At 35.7% G+C, this 18443-nt stretch overlaps 1 long non-coding RNA gene across 10 annotated transcripts; it reads right to left on the bottom strand.

Moving 5' to 3' along the window:
• Window positions 1-1250: 1250 nt before the first annotated feature.
• Window positions 1251-6374, bottom strand: LOC141708133 (uncharacterized). 10 transcript variants are annotated; one of them, XR_012569384.1, is made up of 5 exons: window positions 5972-6374; window positions 4314-5378; window positions 2592-2883; window positions 1826-1956; window positions 1251-1578 (listed from the first exon to the last, which is right to left on the bottom strand). It is a non-coding gene; the product is annotated as an uncharacterized LOC141708133 (long non-coding RNA). The 10 variants fall into 10 exon arrangements; XR_012569386.1 differs by having other exon boundaries at window positions 4314-4767; window positions 5972-6370; XR_012569388.1 differs by having other exon boundaries at window positions 4314-4755; window positions 5972-6370.
• Window positions 6375-18443: the final 12069 nt, after the last annotated feature.

The following is an 18443-nucleotide window of genomic DNA, read 5'->3' as shown; positions in this document are numbered from 1 at the left end:
GGAGACACCGGCATAAAAGATATCCCAACATTGAGTTGACGGTTGAGATAAATAATGGAGATAAATGAATAGTTAGAACTAAAAAGTTCACATTGAACACGACCAATATCTTCCAGAACATCTCTGTTATCATTACCAAATCAAGAAAGAAAAGCGGATAACCATTGTTATCTTTTGGAGGCCATATGGATTGACCTCGGTTTGGAAAAGGATGTTACATAACACTAAGTATAGACTATCTAGGTGGGAATGATTGAATGAGATACCCTTACCAATGATAAATGAATTGTTTATTAATGGAAGAGTGTAAGTATCTTTTAAAGGTGGAATTAAGGATAAAACCTTGATAACTTGAGATGAACCCTAGGGGAATATATAAGGGTTGGCATGTCACCCTTAATAGGGACAATATGAGTTTTGACAGTACAAATTAGAAGGACTAAGGTAACAACCTTTAAGGATCAGTGGAGAAACTTTTCAGAAGTATATCGATAATGGTTCTAATATTTGTAAATGGTATTTTGATATGCCCTATATCTAGGGAATACAGCAGGAACGATTTAAGGATAACCTTAGAGGTTTTACAAGGAGAAAGGTAATATTCGAAGTTCTGAAGAATAAAAATTTTGATAAAGGAAATATGACATAATTACAATAATGCCAGGTGGGCACGTGTTGAACCATAAGAAAGTATAGGTCGGCCCAATGAAGGTCGAGATTGGTGAAAACAAGGATACAAGATAAAAGACGTCCTATGTATGATCAAGAGTCAGTCGTGACAATGTTAACCTCTAAAGACCGAGGTAATAACTTATGAAAAATGGTGATATATTTCACTACTACAAATTTTAACTTGTATACCATTTATTTTTAAGCTTGCATAGCGCTTTTAAATGCTATGTAAGCCAGTGCTATGCAAGTAAAACTAACTTACATAGCACTTTTTTATGTGCTATCCAAGTTAATTACTTAAATAACATTTTATGAAGTGTTATGTAAGCAAACGTATCCCAAGTAAATTTGTACTTGGATAGCACTTCCAAAAACGTTATGCAAGTACAACATTTTTTTAAAAAAATATTAATTCTGTACTATTTTAAAAATGGTACATATTTGCACTTCTTTTAAAAAAATCAAATTAATTATTTCTCTACATTATTTTACGTGTAATGTTCGTAGAAATTAATCATAAATACAATAATATCTTAACAATACTGAACCCAGATCACACAACAAAAACTAAAAATATATAGCCAACAAAGTAAAAATACATATAAATCCTGTGCACAATAAAGTACAAAAAAATTCTTTCAAATATAAGTATAGCCAACAAAGTCATCTTGATACACACTGTACAAAACAAAACTTAAGTAATAGCAGTTAATTGCAATAAAACATAATTCCCTTGAGCAATTGATTGTACAATTATCACGCATAATTTTCCTCTTTTAGAAGCCAACCATTTTATCATCCTCTAGGCAGTGAATGTAATCGCCATGCAAATGTTGTTTAGTTCACAGAGCAACAATTTCGTTTTTGGTCATGAAGTCGGACTTAATCTTGTTCACCACGCTCTTTCTGAAATACCAAGAACAAGTATCTACCATTAAAAATAGACAGTATGAGACAACTTTCCTTCCAGAATGACATGAACTAATTATATTAGACACATCAGACATCTCCAGTGTACAGAAATTTATCTTACCTGCAATTTCCACCTCTTAGCAAACTGTGCCAGATGATGATTTTTTTTTAATTTATATGCATTATATGGTATTTGTCATAACATTAATATTGCAATGACATACAGACTAAACAAGCATACCTTTGTCTTGGCTTCACATATCACATTCAGCTGTTGGAGCCTAAGAGATAGATTAGTAGTCACCTGATAGCCAGAGCACCATGGTAGCACAAGTACATCGCTGAATTTAATGATCCAATTTCTCTTGGCCCCTGGTTAAATGATAAAAGGGAAGTAATAGATTGAGGGCGTAAAGTTAAAAATTCTAAGAAGATAAAAACCAGCCTTGACCCAAGTCCTTTTTGGTACACATATTTATTCAAATTACAAACTGAAATATTAGCAACCACATTAATTTGACATCACTCACATACTACAATTTTAGTAGATAATATGATCATTTGAATATCAAAATTTTAAAAAAATACAAAGTAAATAGAGAATTGACACCTCGGAACATATTTCCAACTCAATTGACAAAGTAAAGATATATATGTATATCAATATATATGTGTGTATCTTGAGCGCATCTAAACTTATGAGCATATGAGTGAAAGAGATGAGAACTGGAATAGATATTCTATGTACTCCATTATAATTAAAATGAAAATCCATAATTATCTAAGATTCATTTTAAGAAGTGCTACAGAAGTAATAAAATTTAATTCAAATATTAAAAAATAATCAATATAAGTGGTGTCTCCTAAGTTAAATTTTGTAGTAGTGCTTACTAAAACACCTGGACAAAGAATTACCCCCAAGTCAGGAAAATTACTCCTGGTTAACGTGTACGCAACATAAAATAACCATGATATACACTCGATATATAACAACAAAATTTGCTCACCTTGCTGAAAACCTGCCAACAATAGGAGGACGCGTTGTTTCCAGAAAGGACAGTAAATCAATATCAATAATCCATATCAGCAAGTCCATAAGTCAAAGTTCTCGTGCACCATATCATCATGCAGAATAAATCCAACAATCCTTCTGTATGTCCTCATTGATTGTTCATTCCAATTGATTGGAATAGAACCCGCCATTATGCAACTTTTCAGGCCAAAGCAGGAAGAAATGCAGTTATCCTTGTCCCAGATTGTGACCCATGAGAACAGAGACTCGGTCTGGAAAAAGTTTTCCTGTAACACATCACATCAGATGCTTGTTTTTCGCTTCTAAAGTTTGTGTTAACTTCCCTTTTTAACAATGGATACTGACATATTATCAAGTTCCTCAATTTATAGATTTCAACTATAGGTCCTCTCCAACTGTAGGTTACATTGAATTGCATTTCACTTGGCTTCCCTAGGATATCTACTGAGTTTAAATTTCTTGACACACTAGTTTTGCATTATTCTTATATTGAATGTCTCAAGTAAGTTCCAATCTTGTATTTTCTTCAACAAACTTTTATAAACTCACTGGATTCACTAGTGTCTCAATAAGTGGTAAGCTATTCATAATTACCATTCCACTCTTTCGGCTATATTATTGATCTAAAATGTTGACAACAGTCCATATTCAAAATTTTCATATTAGAGATATAATTGGATTGATTTTTTACAGTACAAAATACAAGCAGAGCATCTGGGGACCTGATGCCATTATATGCTTCACTACAGGTGAAAAATTTCGTTGAGATGTTCTTATAAATTATGGATTTCGTCCTATATATTCCTGTTTTATGAACCCACTTTTAGAGTGCTAATGTAGTTGAATGTTTATTAACCAAGTCATTAGAGTTCACTTCTTTTACATTAAAATATATCTTCTTTTACCTTACAAGATATCCTTTTTTAGTTTTAAATCTCGATCCCTGCTTATGGTGTTAAATTTCAGCGCAGAAATGCACCCCCAATCTTTTTAACTGCAAGTCTGGTACAAGTACTAAATTTGGTAAATTCGGTACCTTGTACTAGCAAGGTCCTGATAATTTAACCTGGTAATCTAACTTTACTAGTTCTCTGCATCTTTATTTGAATTCTAGTGTCCTGCACTAGTTAAGAAATTGTAAGATTCCCCCTCCTAATATCTCTAATTAAAAAGTTTACCGATATATATACATTTTCAACCCAATATCACATATAAATCACAAAAAATAGCTTAGAAGTATGAGCCTAAAAGATAAACTTACTTTTCAATTAAATATATTGTGTATATATGTAGCAGTAGGGGATCCCGCAACCCAAAATCCTATATGGTAAAATAGATCCTCTGACTATTTCAAACTTGATGAATTTCAAAATCTAGTGCGTGCAGATGAATAGACAACAAAGATAAGTAAAATATATGCTGAAGTCTGTAGTATTATTAAGTGCTAACAATAAACCTTTCTGACTTAAAGAATTTATCTATTGTTATACCCCAAAAGTCTGATAACTGCATAAATTCACATCGGACCAAAATTTAAAAATCAAATCAGAGAATATTAACACCATCTTTTGATACCTTTAATTTCAAATTGTAATTGTAATTCAAATAAAAGTGTGAAATTAAAGATAGACTATCAACAAAGATTAACATAACTTTGAACTACAATTTTCACATTCTGAGATGGAGATTAACATACCTTTAAGAGGAGATTTTTAATTAAGCTGGCCGAAATTAAACACAAGCCCAAACCAAAACTTCTGGCGATCACAATTTAAAATGCAATTATAACAGTTCTTATAAACCCAATTTCTTCAATTGATAGAGCAACTGAAAAGTAAACCCCTAAAATAAAATCACAACGGAGAAATTTAAACCCTAATATTAACAAATAATACACATCGATGCAATAGGCTGGGAAGACTAACAAATCAATTTGAAAGCAATAAATATAAACTTTACTGTGATGTTTGAAGCACAAAAGGGACAAATCCCTACCATCACTTTTCTTTCAGAATTTTGGGTTCCCAGTGTGTTGTGACGGACCTCTGAAAACCAGAACCCTACCAGCACTTTTCCACTTCAGACACTCACTTGTTCGATTTCAAGGTAGGGAAAATCATCTTCCACATTATCAGACCCTGCATAACATACTAGTATATTTTCAAGTCATTAATAAAGCAACTGATTATTGCATAGAAGAACAAGCAATATAGATCATCGAGATTTGCATTAAATTATTTGAAGAATTCATAAAGAATTCTTATATCAACATGTATAAACATAATTCTTGCAGCTTATTCATTATTTTATGAGGAATAAAGTCAAAACGGGAAATCAACCCGGAGAAGGTAGTTTCTTTTCATCAATGCTATCTATGACTCTACGTAAAAAATATGCAACTATGGAATTAACAAACACATATATATTAACACCACTTTTAACCTTCCGAATGTTTCCTGGCCCAGGGGCTTTCTTTCTTCAAACAAAATATCTACACCTTGCGCAAAACAAAAGACTCGCACTTCCATTAAGAGGTTCATCTTCTTAAGCTAAGCTTCTAACTCTTTTCTTAAGAGACAATTCAAACAAACATTTTCTTTGAACCATTCGTAAACAAGTATTGTAATTCTTCACTAGCTCCTCGGCTTTAAGTTGAATATTCAATTAGAAAACTTATTTGAAAGGACTTTTGAATTTCTTCCATTAGCTAGTAAAAGGTGTTTTCAACAACTCTACCAGTCAAGATTATTGTATATAAAACCTGAAATGAAGAGAAAAAGGCTAATGTATTAATAAAAACTACAAACCTGATTAGTCACCTAAGTAGAGTAGAATAGTATGAAGATTTTACATATCAAAGTAAAAAAAACTGATCAAAGAATTTACTCTTCCTTCGAGCAATATAAATGTCTGCAAAAGCGACCTTTATGTAACTTATTTTGGTCATTGTGGTGATCAAGGATTATGAGAAGCCTTGAAATCCATGACCAGATTACACAAAATTGATATAGATTTCAGAATTCCGAAATTAAGATTGGCTATTATAAACCAAATTTAGTTATTTATACATATACAAAAAATTGTATATACTATAAAATAACAAGAAGGAAGAAAACAGAGGATATAAAATCACTTCTATATAAATACACATACACATCTACTAAATAGATATAACTATAAGTATAACAAACTGAATCTTAGATATATTATTATTATAACACAACAAATGATATAAAACCCAACAAGTGAAGAACTAGAGAAGTTAATAGTCACTCAAGGAAAATCCCAAATTTGAAAACCCTAAATTAACAAATCATATGAAATGAAATACAAAATTTAACTACGAAGACTCACAACCCGATTTGAAAGCAGAAATATAATGATATGCTCGATTGAAGTGTTCGATACCCGCAGATACTCCATACGAATTCATTGGTTTATAGAAGATCTGGAATCTCAGACAATATGGAGAAGTTCAGAGAATAGCCAGAGATACCTCGCCACTTATGCCGAAAGAATAATTAATTCACATCAAATTTGTTTGTAGAATTCTCGATGAAGCTCTTCGCATATTAAATCCAATCAAAGTTGGGTGTATTATAGAATTTGTATGCAGTTGTATAAAAATGAATCGATGTATGTTCTCCTAGTTAGAAACCACGAGATGAGATAGAACTTGTAAAGAGCTCTAGGTGTCTGAAAAATAAATAGAAATTACTTATAATATGCCCACTTGAATAGCTTTTCGGAAACCGGTGTGTAAGTGGCAACTTGCATAGCGGTTAGATTAATAAACGCTGTGTTAGTATTTTAATATTATTTTAATTTATTTTCAGCTCTTTTTTTACTGACTTGCAAAATGTTTTATTAAGAAATGCTATGGAAGTAATTCACTTACATAGCACATGAGAAAAAATGCTATCTAAGTAGTGTTTCCTAAGTTGAAATTTGTAGTAGTGTTTTTTTTTCTCACCAAAGCTTAAGGAAGAGCATTTTCACACAAGCAGGGATTAGAAAAGTGGTAGAAAATTTAGTTGAAGATCGTTCAAAAGGCATTGATTGTAAGGAACTATTACTATCAGGAAAGGTCAATGAGGTGGCCGACACTCTAACTGTAAGAGAACAATTATAGGCGCTCGTGCCAAAGGAATACAGTAATGATGGTTAAAGCCATGAAGGTTATATTATGGTGTGAAAGTTTGACATTCCTTCTGATGATTGTGTGATACTCAACCGTAATAATAGTTTGGTAAAGATTTAATTCTTGTAGCGTTGTGAGCGGGCTACCTATCTTAGAAAGTCCTATCTTGAGATAAGCCAGGACCATGTTACGAAAGGACTAAATGAACCTTTGAACTTCATGTCTCCTAATAAAGATATATGGTTAATAATGGTATTAGCCTGCTATCGTTGCTTTCACTGAAACTCTTCTGCAATTTTATCTACTTCAAGTCATTTATGTACGTCAGGATCAGGAGTGTTCTTCATGAATCATGAATGGTGATTATGTTACCTTCTTAAAAGAATTCGATAAGGTAGGTATGGACTGTATAGTTAGATATTAAGACTTCATGAAAAATGAATGACTACAGTAGGTCCGTGGTGGACTATAGTAATGCATCAACGATTTTTTGAATAATGAGATGATAACAACCGTGAGAGTTGTATTGTAATGGATGTTAAGATTGAGCACCACTAATCGGGTCTTGGTGATGTATAAGTTATCAATGATAGACTAATTAAGTCGATTATTTACCTATTGAATATTTATTCCTTCTTATCAATAGAGAGTCGTATTACTATACGAGGAAGGTTGTAGTGCAAGCATAGAATTCTAGTAACGATGATGTCTAGAATGAAATCCCATATTCGATTTTTGATGTCGAGGGAGTTTCAAAGATGATTGTTTATAAGCTCGAGCAAGAGCATGGGTCCAAAGAACGATGGACGGAATAGTAAATATTCAGGCGCGTGAATTGCGATGTGATAATACTGGATATTGTTATAGATACTTACGTTTCATTCTCCTTTGATAAACCTCTATAGTTCGGAGGTAGATTCCAAGCCAGATATTTTGTGGCAGTATTTTTTTATATATAATGCTCTTAAATTCGTTCTTTTCTCTCATTTTCATTTTGTATAAGCTGAGACGAACAACCCTTCCAGAAGGGGAGGCATTGCCGAATGACTATCTATCTGTGTGATAGAAGCCTAATAGGATACCACATGTTATTTAATTGCTTGTCAAGTACTAAAGGCTGGCCACCTTCTGTACTAACTATGCGATATAACAAGTGTTCGTGATCATAGTGATCTCTCAATAAATTCTTTTAATTCTATATGAAGGACCAAGCTTTCGGAGATGGAAGCAGCTAGAGATGAAGTGGTATCAGTACGGTGGTATTCCGAATCTGACGCGTTCGTAATACTAAGGTTGACGTGGTTATTAAAAGGTTATAGAACGCTAACGAGCAAAAGTGTAACCAGTATAATATTAGGTACGGAAGGTAGTATCGATTACGAATTAGAAAAGAGTAGGTATTGAGAAGCAAAAGCTATAACGCTAGAAGCTATGATGAGAGTCTGTGCAATAGACTTGAAAGAATTTAGAATGATCACTTAACACGGATTGAGTTTTCTTACGACAATAGATCGTATGTCAGTATCGAGATGTCACCTTATGAGATCCTTGAGGGAAGACAATGTCGATCTCCCTTATGTTATGATGGAGTTGGAGAGCGCAAGATGCTCGAACCAGCAGTGGTCCAAAGGACCAAGGATATAATAGATCTAAACAGAGGATGGCTGGGAATAGCCCAAGATGGACATAAAAATTATGTTGATTTGACAACGAAAGGACAAAGAGTATGAAGTAGGGGACCTATTGTTGTTAAAGGTATCCCCTTGGAAAGCCTTGGAAAGGATTAATGAGGTTCGGAAAGAAAGGAAAGCTAAGTTCACGATTTGTTGGACCCTTGGATATATTAAGATGTATTGGGAAGTAATCAAATGAACTAGCCCTACCTCCGAACCTGCAACAAGTTCGCAATAAGTTTCAAGTATCAATGTTAAGGAAGTATGATCCAGAGAGGAGACACATAGGGGAATATGAACCCGTAAACCTCCGACCAGACTTAACCTATGTGGAGCAACCAGTGAGGGTTATGAATCAAAAAGGAACAAGTGCCTAGGAACATGGTTATCAACCTAGTTAGAGTTTTGTAATAGAATCACAATGTGGGAAAATTGACTTGAGCTAGAAAGTGCAATGCTAGAAAAGTATTCCCAACTATTTTCTATCTGATTTCGGGACGGAATCCTTTTAAGGAGGGGAGACTATAATAACCCCAATTTTTGGACATTTTTGAAACCCTGATGAATAGTAACTTTTGCTGACTATCCTAATTAAGAAAAATTATTAGACCACACTATATAGGAGTACTGTTATGGAAATTCTAAGATCATATTAGTATCCCATAAAGTAAATGAGTGTATGTAAAGGTCGTTAGAATTCGAATACGGACACTTTGATTTTTCCTGAAAATCCATCAGATACCAAAAGAATTGAGTATAAGGTAACAGATTAAAAGGATTTAAATTCAAGGATTATAATAGAGGATCATAAAAGGAATATAAAATATTGAGAAAGGTTTAGGGGAACCCAAGTAATAAAATCCCGGATATGATCCCTCAAACGACGAACGAAAACGAAAGTTAAGCGAACTGTATAACAGATATGCGGTCATTAGCCAAGTGATTAAGAACTAATCAAGGAATTAGCACAAGATGAGATCATCAAGCCTTAGGGAATTGACATGTGGCAAGTTGATGACATAAGGAAGGTGATGCAAGCACTTTAATAAAGTAAGATCTAGATAATTTAACAAGGATCAATTGCAACCAAGCATTCTTTCACACATTCCAAGACAAAGCCAAGGAAAAAAACTCATCTTCCTCCCCCATCCAAGAAGCTCTCGGCCTTTCAAGATAAATGGTAATTTAGAAATGCAAAGTCCAAGCTCTAGTCCACCATAAATCAAGAGGTTAGTCTCTATAGCTCCTATATTTCATAACTAAGAAGAGCAAGTAGTTTGAGTGCTTGAATCCAAGGTTTCCTAGCTCAAATAAATCATTTTAGTGGAGTGTGAATAGTAACCAAGTTGAATTTGGTTTTGGTTTTCTTAGGTTCCATTGAAGATCCAAGCTTCCTAGGGCCATATAAGCATTCCTTGAAGATTATAAGTGAATCCCCACTCTCCAAGGAAGGTATAAAGCCCTTGAACCCTTAGAAATCAGTTGGTTTAATGTGGTTTCAAGCATATTATGATAGTTGTGGGAGTATGCTAAGAATTGGTTTGATTAGTGATATGATTTGGATGAGTTATGCTTGGTTATTGCCATTAGTAAGTCAAGTTAATGCTTAATGATTAAAGTTATGAATCTTGAATGTTTAATCTAGAAATTTATGGATTAGGTTATGGTAAAATGTTGGTGGTTGAATGATCTTGTATTTTGGTTGAATTGTGGTGGAATGGTGTTGATTTGTGGTGTTACAATTTGGGAATAATGTAAACATAGTCGTCATAATGCCCGTTTTCATTCAACTGCTTGTACTTAGTGTTCGGGACAGAAATCTCACTGACCAATCTGTAACTTTGCCATGTTTAGCTAGATCGTGTCATAAGCTTCATTTTTATATGTAGTTCGCTTGGATCCGATGTACGGTTTAGGAGAAATGATTGTTTTAAGTAACGGCGTTTCACGAGCGAACTATTACCCCTCGCTTTACTTTGAAACCTTGATTAAGGTCCTTATATGACTAATTGGAGTACGAAACAATTATGTAAGATTAATTGGTCAGTTGGTAGAGTATTTGCAAAAGAGTCTCCTTAAAATTTGTAGCGGTTAATTTATTAAAATTAGTGGAGCCGAGGGTACGTGAGCGATTAACGTAAATCGTTAAGCGTATAAGCGACCGTTAGGGTATGAGTGAGTTTTGACTAGTTTCTTAAGCGATCGTGGTCTAATTCCGGCTTATGTTGTTGTTCATAGGTTAACGGACCCACTCTAAGCTTAAGTGTACCCCAGAACGCTCAGCCAAGTTTTCTAACCGTTATATTGTTGTTGTGATGTAAATATATTGATGCATTATCTTGAGATAAGTGCATGGTTGTTATTAGAAAATCTTGTGATATATTGGAGCCTGTTGATATGGTATATATATGCATGTTGTGAAATCTTGATATTTTATTATCAATTCAAATGCTTATAAACTGCATAATACCTATGCTAGAGATAAGCAGTAATTGCGTAAACCCTTAGTATAGGGGACCCAAAGGTGAACATTTTTCTAAACAGGGAGTCGATGTTACCGAGTATAATATATGTATATTTATATATATATATATATATTGTTTTTATAACTATTAATCGAATAAGGCATATTCGATGGTTTTGAATAATAATCAAACTTATTTTCGATTATTCAAATAAGGATCGTACTTTCGTATAAGTATATCTTTTGTTATTTATTATTCGTTTCAAGTATGAGTTTTAAAACTTCTACTTCAATTATTTTTGTAAAGATTATCCTTTATGGTAATATTATTTAAATAATAATATTCAGATATTTTCTAACATATCGGGAATGATTTATTTTATTAAATCATCATTACTCTAAACATTCTTTAAAGTGTTTTCGAGTCTTCAAAATGATTTTAAAAGCTAGAGCGGATCCCAAAACTCATTTTCAAATTTAAGATCTTCCTTTCAAAGGGGATTTAAATACTCGCTCAAAACCTAAGGGATCCGGCTCCGTGGTGTATTTTCGGAACAACGAAGTTGCTAACTTGATAAAAGAGTTTCATTACTTGCCCAACATTCGGGAAGTAAGCCCAATCGAAATGCATCGGCATAAGCAACATGCACTCAGTGGGGATCCATGAAAGTGTAAGCGGTTCAGTGGGAGTCCATCCATGCGTAAGTGGCTGAGTGGAAGTCCAGTATAAGGCCCTAATGCGGCCAGGGTGATGACCGGTGGGGGATTCATCCATCTACTAGTAGAAAAGGTGACTTAATTGGTATCTTTGCCTGATCAGCGAGATATCAGGTTTATGCCAAAGTTTCTTCTTTCCAAAATTCTTGGGAATGACAACTCTGCTTATACTTCCATTGTAGAAGAGTGTATGAAATATATATATAGGTGTATATATGTATATATATATCGGGACTAATGAAGTATCTCGTAACTTCATTCTTTCAAATGATATTTCAAAGATTGAATATATTCAAATCTTATCTTGTAGTCTCATCTATGTGATGAACTTTTGAAACTGATTATAGCTTGAACGGTGGTAGTTCACGTAGTATTTGGAAAAGATATAAGTATATTGGCGTATCTTGTAACTTCAACTTTTCAACTTATATTTAGTTAATGATTATCTTATTGATGACAAAGATTTTAAGAAAAACATTGAGACAAGGTTATATATGAGATCACCTTGCAACAATATTTTTATACAGTTATAAACTGGAACTCTGTGTATACTAAATATGTCAGAGGATGTCAAAGATTTTGAAAAGTATATATGTATATATATAGTGAATATTTTGTGATTTCGTCGCATTAAGATATCAAACTTGGTTGATTTATGCTTGACCAAGACTTTCATGAGTACTATGAGAATGCTCATATATTGTTAATTATTATACATATTATTTCGGTGGGCTTGTTGCTCACCCTTGCTTTATTCTTTCATCACACAACAACAGCTAGACAAGATAAACAGGACCAAGCTCCCATTTCGTGAGCAGATAGGAAATGTTCCGCAGTTTCTTGTAGGCGTTGAAGCTATTGTAGCTGAGGTAGGAACTACCAATACGCTAGGCTTTTAACTTTTGATGTAACAGATTTACGTATATTTATGAATTGTAATAATGGCAAAGAAAAGGTAAATTTATTAAAAAACCCCTTTTGAGGTGTAATGACTTATAATTGTGGAATAAAATGACTTGTGTTATTTTTGGTATTCATCTCTGAGACTATAACATGTGGTGTGTTGATAAGTGGCATTTTATACCACTTAGAACGTCTTATAATGGCTTGAATTGATGTCTTGAAATCAGGTATTTTGTGTATTTGATGCATTTTTCTAGTGTTTTTGCATTTCAGGGTATAACTTGTGTATGTAGGAAGAATTCATCAGAAATAAGCCTAGGGAAATGTGTGGCATTAGTTGTGGAAAGTTGGAGGTAGAACGCAGCAAAATTAGGAGCAGAATTCAGAATTTTCCAGAAGGTGGTTGGGCGCCCGCTCAGGATGCTGGGGCGGCCTCCTGGGAGCTTGGGCGCCCGCTTAAAATCTGGGGCGGCCGCTCAGGGACAAAAATTTTAATACTGAATTTTATAATCCTTATTCTGATGGACTTCTGAGACGGCTGATTCTTGTGGGCTTCTATATAAGTAGTTCTCAAAGATGTTTCACATAAGTGTGGTATCAAGCAAGGAGCAAGGAGAGAAGGACTAAGACCGTTTTAGCACATCGCAATGAAGAAGAGGAAGCATACATTTTCTTGTGATTCTTTTATTCATTGTATCAGTGGATGCTATTTTTCGTTACTTTGAACCTTATTACTCTTGTGACGTACTCTGGTTTTAATAAGTATTTTTATTAGTTTATATTGTGTGTATTATCATGTTTTCATATGAACCCATGGTGACGATGAGTTCTATCATGGGCTAATCGTGATCATGGGGTCATAACGGATTTACTATGGATTTCTTTAGTTAGTTGTTTAATACCTTAGTGTGTGATGATTGTATGATATCTAGCATAGGTTGTGCTTATTCATCTTATGTGCATCGCGAACATATAAGATAGTCTGTTAATCTCTTGTGAAGTGACGGTGGATCTTGAGGTTTAGAACTTGCCATGCTAGCATAGGTTCATGTATGTGTATGCATGATTAGTGGGTAACTCTAACCGTTTTACTTGCCCTGTGTAATCATAAAGAACAACTTGTGCTTAAATCATTATGTTGTCAAATTCTGTAGACATATAGGGTCTCAACATAGTTGATGCCTATTCAATTTCTATCTTGATTGTGGATGTTTGGTAGAATGGTATTAGTACAACGAAAGTTGGCTTTTATCAGTTTCGTGTTGTTCGATTAATATCATCACCGTTACATGCTAAGGGTAATAATGATAACTATTGAATGAAGTAGTAATGAAGTTATGATCTCATGTGTGTTTAATATTATTAATTCAAGTGGCAATTAAGTGTTTAATTCTCGTAGTTAATTGTAGTTAATAATTAGTTAATCAAATTTAAGTGTTATTGTCTTGACATTGAGAAGTAATCATACATTAGTGAGTAAGTGTTAATTGAACATAATTAGTCTGAGTCTTTGTGGGAACGAACTAGAATTTATTCTATATTACTTGCGAACCCCTATACTTGCGTGAATTATTAGCGCGTGTTTTGTGCCTAACAAGTTTTTGGCGCCGCTGTCGGGGACTCGGCGTATTTGTTTAGTTTATGTACTTGCCATCAGTGGTCATTATGACTCATTGATTAAGACGTATTACTTATTGTTTTCGGTTGTGTTTCAGGTACTCTAGCGAGCGTTTATGCAAACACGTTCTCGCACTCGCAAGAGAACTTTAGATACGACTGAGAAGACGGACTCAGTTCTTGATATTCTGGAGAAGATAGATTTTGAAGATTCGGATAAAGAGAGTGAGCAGAAAGAACCAGTAATCATGGGTGATCGTATAGTTCCAGCAGCTGATCTAGCTCTTATGGACTTTTCTCGGCCTAAAATTGATGACATTCAGTCAAGCATCCTTCATCCGGCTATTTAGGCTAATACTTTTGAAATCAAACCGGGCACTATTCAGATGGTGCAGAATTCTGTTTCTTTCGGAGGTGTTGCGACTGAAGACCCCAACATGCATATCAAGAATTTTGTCGAGATCTGTAGTACTTTCAAATATAATGGTGTGACTGATGAGGCTATCAAGCTGAGGCTTTTCCCATTCTCTCTGAGGGATAAAGCTAAGGACTGGTTACATTCTGAACCAGCTGGGTCCATCACTACTTGGCAAGATCTTGCGCAAAAGTTTCTGGTGAAGTTCTATCCAATGGCGAAGACTGCAACTATGAGGAGTGCTCTTACTCAGTTTGCGCAGCAACCAACATAATCTATGTGTTAAGCTTGGGAGTGCTACAAGGAGATGTTGAGAAAGTGTCCACATCATGGTATGCCTGACTGGATGGTGATCACTGGTTTCTATAATGGTTTGGGGGCCCAATCTCGGCCCATGCTCGATGCAGCAGCTGGAGGCGCCTTGTGGGCCAAAAGCTATACTGAGGCCTATAATCTTATTGAAACTATGGATGCAAATGAGCATCAAAACCCAACTCAAAGGATGATGCCTGTGAAGGTAGCAGGTATTCTGGAAGTCGATGCAGCTACAGCTATTGCAGCGCAGCTCCAAGTGCTGTCTTTGAAGGTCGATTCTTTAGCCAATCATGGAGTCAATTAGATAGCTATGGTCTGTGAGCTTTGTGCAGGCTCTCATTCTACGGATCAGTGTTCTCTTATGAATGAATCTTTTCAGTATGTGAACAATTATCAGCGACCGCAGTAGCCTGTGCCGGCTACTTATCATCCTAACAACAGAAATCATCCCAATTTCAGCTGGAGCAATAATCAGAATGTTGTTCAGCAACCATATCAGCAGCCTATCAGTAAGCAGTTTAATCCACCTGGATTCCAGCAACCACAACATTATGCTCAAAGTCAATCATATCCTCAACAAGGAGGTGCTGCTCCACCTTCTAGTGCTGATTTCGAGGAGCTCAAGCTGTTGTGCAAAAGTCAAGCTGTTTCTATCAAGACCTTGGAAAATCAAATCGGTCAATTAGCCAATGTTGTGCTCAATCGTCAACCTGGCACACTTCCCAGCGATACTGAAGTGCCAGGCAGGAAGGAAGCTAAGGAGCAAGTAAAAGCTGTCACCTTAAGGTCTGGAAAAGTTGCTGAAAAAGTGAAAGATGGAGAAGCTGAAGTTGTTGATGAAGAAGAGAAGCAAAAGGAGAAAGCGGCGAACCAAGGAAGACTACTGTTGAACACACTCTGCCTGAGGGTAATATAGGGGAGAAACAGCTCTATCCTCCACCACCTTTCCCTAAGAGATTGCAACAACAAAAATTGGATAAGCAGTTCGGTAAGTTTCTGGAGGTGTTCAAGAAACTTCACATCAACATACCTTTCGCTGAGGCTCTGGAGCAAATGCCTAGTTATGCAAAATTCATGAAGAGTATTCTTTCAAGGAAGGTGAAACTGGATGACCTTGATACCATTGCTCTAATGGAAGAGTGCAGTGTTGTGCTGCAACAAAACTTACCTCCAAAGCTTAAAGATCCAGGTAGCTTCACCATTCCTTGCACCATCGGCAAGTTGTCTTTCGACAAATGCCTGTGCGATTTGGGAGCAAGCATTAATCTGATGCCATTGTCTATCTTTAAAAAGTTGAATTTGCCTGATCCAAAGCCCACCTATATGTCTCTACAATTGGCTGATCGTTCTATTACATACCCACGAGGCATCGTGGAGGACGTGTTAGTAAAGGTGGATAAGCTCTTCTTCCCTGTAGAATTTGTCATTTTGGATTTCGAGGAAGATAAGAAGATTCCCATAATCTTGGGAAGACCTTTCTTGGCTACAGGCCGTACCTTGATAGATGTGCAGAAAGGTGAACTTACTATGAGGGTGCAGGATCAGGATGTGACATTCAATGTATTCAAGGTGATGAAATTCCCTACAAAAGACGAGGAGTGCTTAAAGGTGGATTTGATTGATTCTGCGGTAACTTCAGAACTTAATCACATGCTAATTTCTGATGCCTTAGAAAAAGCCTTAGTGGGGGAATTTGACAGTGACGATGAGGATGGAAATGAGCAACTATAATATCTAAATGCTTCTCCTTGGAGGCAAAAGCTAGACATGCCATTTGAATCTCTTGGTAACACTGATCTCAAGAATGCTGAAGGAAAGCTCAAACCATCTATTGAGGAAGCACCTACTTTGGAGCTTAAACCATTGTCTGAACACTTGAGGTATGCTTTTTTAGGTGATGCATCTACTTTACCTGTTATTATTGCATCTGACCTTTCAGGTAGTGAGGAGGACAAGCTCTTGAGGATTTTGAGAGAATTCAAATCGGCCATCGGATGGACTATAGCAGATATAAAAGGGATCAGCCCTTCTTAGTGTATGCATAAAATTTTGCTAGAGGAAGGTAGTAAGCCGACTGTTGAGCAACATCGAAGACTTAATCCTATCATGAAAGAAGTAGTGAAGAAAGAAATTCTGAAGTGGCTGGATGCAGGAATCATATATCCTATTTCTGACAGTTCTTGGGTGAGCCCCCTGTAATGTGTACCTAAGAAAAAAGGTATAACTGTGATAGAAAATGAGAAGAACGAGCTCATCCCCACTCGAACAGTCACCGGATGGAGGGTATGCATGGATTACAGAAAGTTGAACAAAGCCACGAGGAAAGATCACTTCCCTCTTCCATTTATTGATCAGATGCTTGACAGGTTGGCTGGTCATGAGTATTATTATCTTCTGGATGGCTATTCGGGGTATAATCAGATTTGTATTGCACCAGAAGATCAAGAAAAGACTACCTTCACTTGTCCATTTGGCACGTTTGCTTTTCGCAAAGTTTTACTTGGCTTATGTGGTGCACCTGCCACTTTTCAGAGATGCATGATGGCTATATTCTCTTATATGATTGGAAACAATGTCGAAGTGTTCATGGACGACTTCTCCGTCTTTGGACATTCGTTTGATGAATGTTTGAATAATCTTTGTTCGGTGCTCAAAAGGTGTATGGAAACGAATTTGGTGCTCAATTGGGAAAAATGTCACTTTATGGTACGTAAAGGCATTTTTCTTGGGCATAAAGTCTCTAGCAAGGATCTTGAGGTGGACAAAGCCAAGGTGGGAGTCATTGAAAATCTTCCACCACCTATTTCTGTGAAAAGAATCCGTAGTTTTCATGGTCATGCGGGTTTCTATCTGCGTTTCATCAAGGACTTCTCGAAGATATCTAAGTCGTTGTGCAACTTGCTCGAGAAAGATGTGCCTTTCAAATTTGATGATAAATGCTTGGCGGAATTCGAGACTCTCAAGAAGAGTTTGATAACTACACCAGTTATTACAGCACCTGATTGGACAAGACCTTTTGAGATGATGTATGATACGAGTGATTATGCAGTGGGAGCAGTTTTTGGGTAGCGCAAGAATAATCTTTTTCATGTGGTCTACTATGCTAGTAAGACTCTAAATGGAGCTCAAATGAACTACACCACTATTGAAAAGGAACTCTTGGCTATAGTCTTTGGTTTCAAAAAATTTCGATCTTATCTGCTTGGGACAAAGGTGACAGTATTCACTGATCATGCTGCCATTCGCTATTTGGTCTCAAAGAAGGATTCGAAGCCTAGACTTATTTGTTGGGTGCTCTTGCTACAGGAATTTGAGTTAGAGATCAAGGATCGAAAAGGTACTAAGAATCAAGTAGCTGACCATCTCTCTAGATTGGAGAATCCCGGTTCGACTTCACATGATAAGACATTGATCAAACAATCTTTTCCGGATGTGCAGTTGTTCGCAGTTCAGGAGGAAGAGCCATGGTTCGCAGATATTGTGAACTATCTTGTCAGCAATATAATGCCTCCTAATATGAATGCATCTCAAAAGAAGAAGTTTCTGCATGAGGTGAAGTGGTACATGTGGGATGAACCATA

This window comes from Apium graveolens, chromosome 2 (genome assembly GCF_009905375.1).
Source record: "Apium graveolens cultivar Ventura chromosome 2, ASM990537v1, whole genome shotgun sequence".
In the NCBI taxonomy this organism is placed as follows: domain Eukaryota; kingdom Viridiplantae; phylum Streptophyta; class Magnoliopsida; order Apiales; family Apiaceae; genus Apium; species Apium graveolens.
Note: the sequence above shows the minus strand (reverse complement) of the source record. Positions and strands in the feature narration are given on the sequence as shown.